This window comes from Photinus pyralis, unplaced genomic scaffold (assembly GCF_008802855.1).
Source record: "Photinus pyralis isolate 1611_PpyrPB1 unplaced genomic scaffold, Ppyr1.3 Ppyr1.4_LG1, whole genome shotgun sequence".
NCBI classification, from domain to species: domain Eukaryota; kingdom Metazoa; phylum Arthropoda; class Insecta; order Coleoptera; family Lampyridae; genus Photinus; species Photinus pyralis.
This window is the reverse complement of record NW_022170249.1, coordinates 62,096,214-62,105,980: the sequence shown is the minus strand read 5'-3', so window position 1 is coordinate 62,105,980 and position 9,767 is coordinate 62,096,214.

Here is a 9,767-nt window from a genome sequence, read left to right as displayed (position 1 = left end):
GTAAAATTATTTTGCATTCTTACCGTTTAATTTTTGGATTTATATTAATTTACGGCACCGTTCCGAGACCGATCCGGCAAACCGCTGACCTGGGGCAAGGCCGTTCCCTTGGTGGCGCTCGAGTCCGCCCGTCCGTCCATTCCCCCGACAGAACACCCAGATTGCCACCGACTGGCGCTGTCATGCGCTCCCAATATTTGGTGATTATAATTAAATTGTAGTCATTATTCCGCTAATTTAATGTTTCATTCCATTTATGCGTGAACTTACTACCGAAGTAGTCAGTAGAATGTAATTCCTTTCGTTGAAACCTTTACCATGAAAGATAAAACAGTTTTAACTACTTCACTTATCCACGGATCTCGAGCTGATCTGGCACACCTTCAAGGTATAGGCTACTACTAAATATGTATGAAAAAAAATTAAGGGCTCTGACACAATTTTCCTCAAAAGTAGCATGTGCAGCGAACCACGAGAGAAAAAAGGAAATGCTTTTTTAGCGACGCCTGGTTCGGTTTCCTATAGCTCTTTGAGCGGTGGGACGTCATTTGTAGTGAACCTCCGCGCAGAGTCTAGTCGTGGTTAGGAAGTCTTCCCAGAATACCCCGTGGATAGCCCACAACTGTCTATTTCCCGGATAAAAGGCCATTTAGTTGATTCAGCATTGAACAACTGAACAATTTCACTGAATACATGACGGTGAAATTTGGAACCCAAGGTGGAACCGAATTCTCGCATGACGATAGAAAGGAGTACTCTCCTTAACCTTTATTCCTGATGACGTGTCAGCTGTTAAAGCTTGGACACTAACTTGAATTATCTTATTTTATATGCATGTTTTTATTTTAAAATACTTGTTTTGCTTACATTATCTTATTGACAGGTATTGATATTTTTAATAGTTGGGCTTCTATTAGACATTATATGAGTACTATAATAATTATTTATGCATCAAGGGCATTAAGGCGATATTTATGCCGAGGGCGACAGAGCCCGAGGGCCTCCGGCCCGAGGGATTGTCAGTCGCCCGAAGGTTAAATATTGAGTAATGCCTGAGGTGCATACAACATTTTATTTTTCATTGTTCCAAAGAATGCATTTCCCATATACAAATGTCATGATTATTGTTTGCCCAACATTAAAGTACTTCATACGAATCCAGTTGCATCTTTTTTATTACATAACTCCGTCAATCAATTTGACAGGCCGTTTGAGGGCATAATGAGATGACAATCCATTATGCCCTCTCATTATGCCCTTGGGCGTAATAGACTGCTCTATATATTCACATATGACAGATGTAATTGACATATAATAGGCAAATGAAAAATAAATATACCATTATACCAGTATATTATATAATTACAATAGTAATAATAATATAATGCAATATTTTTTGTTTTGTTTTAGGGTTAGTCTGAACATTGACTATATAAATATGAGTTTCGAAAATACTACTGCGCATTAGAGAAAACGACAAATTGGGCACCATTCAAAAGAGGTTAGACCAAGGGCCACTGTTGGAATATTTCCTATATTATACGAGAAGTTAACAACGATGGCATGCAAAAACATTGCATGCATATTGCTATAAATGTAACAGAATTTGTTAATCACAATCAAACTCCAGTGCCTGTGTGAGACTGACCTCTGTACGCCGCGCCCCCACAAGTCGTTCAAGAATTTAACAAGCCAATTTAACGAGCTTGAATCCAATTTAACGAGCTTGAATTTAAATATGTTTAAGAAAAAATTAAAAAGTGAATTGCTGCAGTTTCGCATCTCAATCATGATGTAAGGAATTTGCAAAAACTCCTCTTCTGTCTATTACTTTTTTTAAAATTATTATATTGGTACTATGTATGTATTAGGAACTTAAGTGCATGTGAGGGGTCGTGCATTTGCATTTGCATATTTTCGTGTCATGTACATTATGTGTGTGTGTTGTGTGTCTATATATTATATATATATATATAATATATATAAAGAAGTTCTCAAGAGACTCAATCACAAACCCCCGCGTCCGACCAGAGATCCAATAGTCATGGAGAATCCAACCATGGCAACGCGCAGTCTCAACGCTGACACAGCCCCCCTCCCCCCCTCTATAGCCTCGATAAGTTGATCAATAAATCTATTTTATTTTATTTTTTTAAAGGCTTATTACTTTTAGGACAACTCCTGTAGTGTTGGAACCTCGCATTAAGGTTATCGAGGCAAAAGATAAATAACGAAAAGATAAACTCAACGACAGATTACCTGCACGTTTGCAGCTCCGGTAATTCAGATAATCTTGCGTAGCAGTTCGTCTATCTTAGATACCGTGTGTTAGATCAGTTCCAACTGACCGACAGATGTCGCTTCGATTCGACAATGAGTATTGGCATTTCATCCCTAACAACGGTACTTCTCAATGCCCGTTAGGTACATACATCCATAAACCCATTAATAAATGGGTTTCGGATTGCGATGTAGATAATAGCGAGATAGGTAATTAAATTAAAACTGATGGAATAACCTCTGAAAGATTCACGTAAATACGTTTAGATGATATTTCCCCACTAACGCTTGTACCAATTTGGTTTAATTGCAAATTTGTAAGTGTGATCATAGTCTGGCGGTTTAACATATTGTTTGTGGGACTCTCGAATTGGTTTTGGGCTTTTTCTCTCATTTTGGAGGTTTGAAATTGTATTTTCATTACCACATCCATGAAAGAGAAAACCCGTCATCCGATTATATTATGCTTATTAGTTCTAGTTCCTAGATTTTTTGTTAGGCAACTTATTTTATTTTGTTAGTGCATTTTCCAAAAGGAAATGAACGCTATTGTCCGCACTATGTCTGTCTGTACCGCTTCTAGTCCTCCAGTTAAGCTTTTTCGTTGTGGTTTTCTAGTCATGTCGGTAACTCTTGAGTGACGACTGTAGGGGGCGGGAGAAAGCAGAGGTGGACAGACAGTTCCTAAAAATGTCGCCGACAATTGGGTGTAATCGAAGACAATGCATTTAGTAGTTCCAAATAGAATGTGTGCGGATGAGATCCTTTCAGAACAACTCCACGATGGATAAGTTACAGTCACCGTTACGTAATTGAAAATGCACGATCCATACTTTATGTGTCAGTTTTATAATTACAAGATACAGAAGCGAAACTACATTTGCATCTTAAAATGTGTATAATTGCATAGATAAAGATGCGAGGATCATTGGTGTGCATTTTAAAATAACGTTTAAAAAAATCAACCAGATGCACTAGAATCTGACAATTCTGCAGGACCACTTCAAAAGAATCACACAAACCCTTTTTGTTTTGGAAAAATCTAATTCAAGAGCTAATTAAAAACTTTATTATTTTAGGAATGAAAGCTCAAACTAAAACGAGAAGAGGAAATGTTTTAGTGGTACTTGGAAAAACAAACTTCATTTTACCTTGCTGTTAGTTTTGCGTTTACTTATTATTAATTAAATAAAACGAGATTTGAAAAGCACATTTGCATAACCCCTTTGTCGATGTTAAACAAACATTCTCCCGCAAAGTGCGATCCATTTTGATGATACATTTTTGCCTCATTTTATATTAAATTAGTGGAATTATAAAGATTTTGATAACTAAGCTCGTAAAGTTTGCCGTGCGTAATTTTCGAAAAGATAAAAGGATTATTTTGCGTACGTCATTAATCTGCTTTTACAGTCCCCGTCTTAATTATAATCTCGTTATCGATCAGTATAGGATAGCATTGCTGCAGTACAAAGGTGATTAGTTTGGACTACACAGTAAAGTGATACTTGTAAGCTGGAGACGGCTCAAAGTAAAGTACAACTTTGGGATCAACACGCTCGATACTTCGCCGATTTTGTAATCAGTCAGATGGTGTTATGCAGATGGAGGACTTTCCATTGTTAAACAAAAATGGCGACGGTGTTATTCGGTAATGTACGAAAGCGTGACATTTTTTAGTGGGAGAAATGAATTTGTAACTTAATAATGCATAGAGTTAGGTACGTCTGACGAAATACAGCGGCTTGGTCACAAGGCACGAGGATTATTAAAATTCAGTTTACATTTTATATGTAAATTAATGGGTATATATTTCTGTGCCTAACAAGCAGAACATGAATATTCAAAAGAAGCGAAATTATGTATTAAGCGAGCTCTTGGCATGTCCAATATTTGAAAATAAGTCTGAATGCGCATTCGTTTTTGCATTCACCGTGAGAGTATCACTCTCGTCGTATCAAAAAATTGAGAAGTTCTCCGGTTCTTTGCACGTTGAGTGAAATGTGTCGTATAACGGCAACGCATAAGTAGGGGATACTTGGAATTGGGTAAAGTAAAATGGAGATGGTGTGAGGTGAAAAGGTGCGATAGGATGAGGTTGTTCCAGAGAGCTATTAGCAGTTGGATTCTAATTCTGCCTTAATTACATTGTCGCCGGATTCACCCGTGCATCGGTACAGCCTTAATGCGACCTTTCGCATGATATTAGAGGGAGCTATTACCACAGCAATTACACACCTATACGCCAATATTTAATCGCCTCGGTTCCGCATTCGATCATTATAGATTAAAAAGCATTAATTTATCGAAAGCAAACTCGCTATACACGGCTAACGATTTTTAAACGTCAATTCACCGCCACTCTTTGACTCAATCATTTCGCCGCAAGCCTTTATATATATTGACTTGTTTGTATTTAGATGTAGGATTAAAAAGGAAATTTATTGAAAAGGCATTCCCATATTTATCTACATGAAGTTAAACGAGAATGAAATGAAAAAAAATATAAAAAACGCTCCATTAACGTATATCAAAAGATAGGTACTAAATTCCTTTCATATTTCATGTATTTTACGATTCCCCAATTTATAAAATGTAAAAAGTGAATGAATATAGGGTTTATACAAGATTTATGAACACGTCAGTATGTCATACATAAAGGTTTTGATAAATAACATCTTCAAACGAGATTTAACCTATCATATCACAATGCTTTCGTGAAATCTAGCCATTTAAAATCTTAACTTTAGAATACTGTCAATTATAATCGTGACATATCTCCAGACTTAAGGTGTTCGTCGTGCCACTACAGAATATGTGTACAAAATCTTTCTTGTACGTCATATTTGATGTGTTTTTAACGCAAAAATCCGAATCGAGCAACCTACTAATAAATCAACTAAAGTGAATTTTCTAGAGCGCCTTTACTGATGGTAATTCCGTTACTTTGAATATTTTTGCTACGACAGTTGATCTTATTGCAATTTTTAAGAGGTATGCCACCAATACGCTAAAGATCCGGTCATCGTATTAGTTCTGTATTTGATGAATCCCTGTTCATGCACGGAATACAATTATCGTAGGTTGTTTCAAGTACCTTATTGTAGTCTATTTCAGATAACCATGCAGTTGGAGAATCCTGCATGGCTACATTTCAGTGGCGCGCCATTCTACATACTTAGGGGTTTCGGTTATTTTATGTTAATTTGTTATTAAAGTACTAAGGTATGTATACTATACAATAGTGGCGGCTCGCAAGTTCTAAAAGAGAGCGGACAGAAGTAAAATCTTACCTACTATTTTTAGTACATAAAATAAATTTTTTTTTCAAGTCGAAAAAGGCGTTAATGACTTTGATGTCAAAATTCGGGATGAACCACTTTTCTACGAATAGGTCTGCGAATGCGAGTCGTGTGTCAAGCGCGTAGGGAGACAATTTTATCAATCAACCACCCGAGCAAAAAAAAATGAAAATGACGGGTAAATTTGCAATGAACATTTTTAGTTTTTTTTTATCTACTAGTTTCGGATGTGGAAAATTCGAAATTCAAACCTTACGAATTATACATAAAGGGTGGGCCAATAGTGTGTGGGTGGAAGATTGTGGGTTTATTAACGCACATATTTAAAATTCATTGTCGGGGCCATGTTGAGGGACCCTTAAGGCTACAACCTAAAAATATTTTCAACGAAATTGCAATTGTTCTACAGGGTAATTTATAGCAAAGTTACATGTATTTAATGGAACCCCCTGTATATTACATATTTCGATTCTTTGTTAAATTAAGTGTACTTTATGTATCACACATGATATCCAAAATGAGATCTTTAGCCGTAATTCGTAGTTTTTCAAAAAGTAGATGTCCAGTAAAAATTGAATATCGCAGTTATCATTAAACTGAGAAGGCCGTGACTCGGCAGTATTACTAATCATGAAATCTTTTTCTCTCTCAAAGTTATTTCGTTATAAATAAGCATAGAATTGGTTTATTTAATCGGAATTTGTTAATTTAGTGTTTATTTTTCCATTTTAGAATTGTTTCTAATTGTTTAATTTCTTGTTTACATTTTATCATTCGTGTAAATTTGTTTATTGAAATTGTAAAATTTGTAAATTGCGTTATTTAAAATTAAGGAACAATTGGGCGAGTGCATTTGTGCGCTATCTGCTCGGATGCGATAAGGACGCGAAAGTTAATTGATTTCGAGAAGCACGCTGATAACAAAGGATACAGGTGAACGTTTTCTTTTGCGCGTAATTTTGTTATGGCAGAGGAGGACTTCAAGCGTTCCTTATTGGTGTTACATTTGATTTAGCGGAAATTTAGAATGACGGTTTTGCGGAAGTGGTGTTCTGTTTCCAAAAAAAAATAAACGGGGCAATGGCCTTTTTGGTTGTTTGAAGACCCAGTTTCGTTAATTATAATAATAGTCTGTGCAGAAGCTGTTTAATTAAATTCTTATGCAAAGTTTATCCGTTTTTTGTCCGTTAACGGAACTATGTTACGTGGCGTCGGTTTGAAAAAGCAGACCTTTTTAAAAGATTCTTTTGAAGCCAGAAGCCATCAGCAGTAGTTGCGTGTGAGCTAATGCCTGAATATGGCACAACCGTTGGTTGGACTAAATTTTTAAGAGAAAACTATGTAGGTAATTTTAAGATTTTCTTTGTTTATTTGTCGACCATCTGCGTGTGGAGTAAATGTAACGGGCTCCCTCGTTAATTCAGGTTACTCTTGTAAATTAATTTGTGCATGTGTTTCGGAATAAATTTTTTAGTCATTATCAATCAATTAATTGTGTATTTAATTTGAATCCAATTTACGATTCAGACACGAGTTCTCATGTTCAGTTTTTTTCTATTTGTCCCCAAGGTTTTTCTCACAAAATTTGTGTAATTGATTTCTTTGGAATTTTCGGTAGTTGATAGGGCTACAGAGTCCCCTAAATTATTAATTTCGATTAATTATGAGGACTTTGTTTTGTAGCAGATCCGGGGGTGAACGAGGAGGATCATAAAACTTACAAGCTTACGATTATTTTTTTTATTTGAACTATATAATATAGAATGGGCAGCTAGACACGACAGCCTATGCTGCTACCACACTTGTCAGACCACGCGTAGTTGCTCTGCGTATATCATTAATCGCCATCTTGAATTTCATTATGACGTCATAACCAATACCACTCTTTTCATACTAAACTTTTTGTCGTAGCTGCTATAATGACCGAGATTATATTACAACTTAAGTAATCCCACTCGTTCTAAGACACCTTGTAAACTTGTAGTTAGTATACCTATTGTGCATTTGAAGTTACGAATGCTGCCACGAAACCTTCATGAATGTGCTTTTATGCTGGCCGCAAATGTCAAGTTATTCAATAAAGAGAAAATAATTTAAATTTGATACCTTATAGTAACTCATGAAAATCCTTTTCGAAATTCATAGTCTGTTAATGAAAGTAAATGACGAAACGAGTAGGAATTTTACCTATTGAATAGTATGCGCATTAAGGATTTTAGAACATACTGCGACACTTTCCTTGTTTGCTCTTGTTCGAAAAAGATTACTTTTTTGGTCGTAAACGTATGTATCGCACTAAAAAACAAAATTGTAATTAGATTGTTGCGCTCACTAAAGCGTACCGTTATCTCCTAGCGCAGGGAAGAAAATACTCATTAATAAAATTAGCGCTACAGTCACAAGAGCGATTAATTAAACTCGACGCGATAGCATACGTTAGTCTGTATTTGTTGGAGAAGTGCGTACAGGTCGAAGTGCTTGCTACAGATTTAGTGCTAAGTGGTGTATAATTTAGGAGCAGCCGCAGTATAATTGTATCAAAAACAATTCCATTACTATCCATATAATTTAAATTACTATTTTTGCGCACATAAAATCTTATAAACGTTTTTGCAGTGAAAGCGAAAGGCGTAATAAAATATCCAGTTTCACAACTCCTAAGCTGTCTGCTCAAATCGTCTCACGAACGTAATCCGACAAAATTTATGATTTAACTAAATATTCATGTGTTTCTGCTTGTATTTGCAGGTTATATTTAAGCAGGACATCTTCGATATTCTTAATATACACAACATTTTTCCAGTAGCGATGGAGTCTCAAGGCGAACACAGCTGCAGTGGTAAGTACCTACTACTAAATGGATAATTTGTGAACCGTTAGTATCCGATACAACAAGAATACATCATCTAGCGTAGTAGAGGATAACATCCAAAGGTAAGTTTTTCGATATTCATATTTTTATTTGTTAATACTCAAAGTTAGGAATGATTCATTTTCATAGATATGTGGCAATATCCCTGAAAATAAGTTTGTTTTTCATTGCGTTTCGAGTTCAGTTTCGTAACCTATCCTAGAAAAAAACATGATAATTAGTACTATTGCTCTTATCAGTAAATTTATGTGATCGACCGTTACGTGACTAAAGCGGGATACATTTTTCAGCGTTTGGAATAGTAACAACGAAAATTATAATCTCATTAAAATTTCCGAAGTATTTCTAAATTTTTATTTAGGGTCACGCCAAATGATTTGCCACATGTGTATTCCATGGAAATCCCAACGAACTAACATCTTTTTACGAATTTGGAACGCTAATGTTTTAGTAGTTTTGGGGATTGGGTTGAAATCTAGAAGCCCGTGTGAGCCGTAAGTATTTTAATGAAAATGTTTTAGTTTAAATGAAGGACACACACCACATTTATTACTGAAAAAGTGGTTATATTATAATACAAAGACCGCAGCGAGAGTGTGTATTTTTTCCTGGCCGACACGTCGCTAGGTAACTAGTTTTTACGTCCCGTCCTTAAGATATAATCTCTTCTAATACGATTGGCAAAATCTGCTAATACCTTTATTTTGTACGCAATTTATCCTTTTTTGTACGACATACATGAAATGTTATACCACTACTTGTTAAACGTTAGAAACAAATCTAAATTGGGGTTGTTTAACGCCACAACCCTTACTATACAGATTCATCAAAATGTTTATATCATATTTTGTACTTAATTTGTGCCGTAAACATTACATACTGTGCTATTAGGTTTTAACAGTCTTTGAAGATAAAACGATGATAGTAAATCCGTATTCTTCTATCCTACTTCGTTTTCTAGGAACGATATAGAATTTTATCAGTCTCTTAAGCTAGATTGATATGCGCCTCCAATTATGCATATATAATGCCGTATCTGTTATTAGTGTAGTTTCAACAAGCCCTACAAAATCACTGATTAATTATCCGCGCAGAGTAAAATACACCACGCGAGAGATTTTTTTGTTATTGCTAGAATTGTATCACACATATCGAATTAATTGTGGCTAAAGGACACAAAAATTGTTTTCAGAAGGAATTTTTAAGAAATCCCCTTTACTGTTCTTTTTTCAGTAGTTTTAGTAAATATCGTGACTTCAGAAATTGTAACGGTTTATTTTTTTCATCACAAAGCAGCCGCCAATATTTACTTA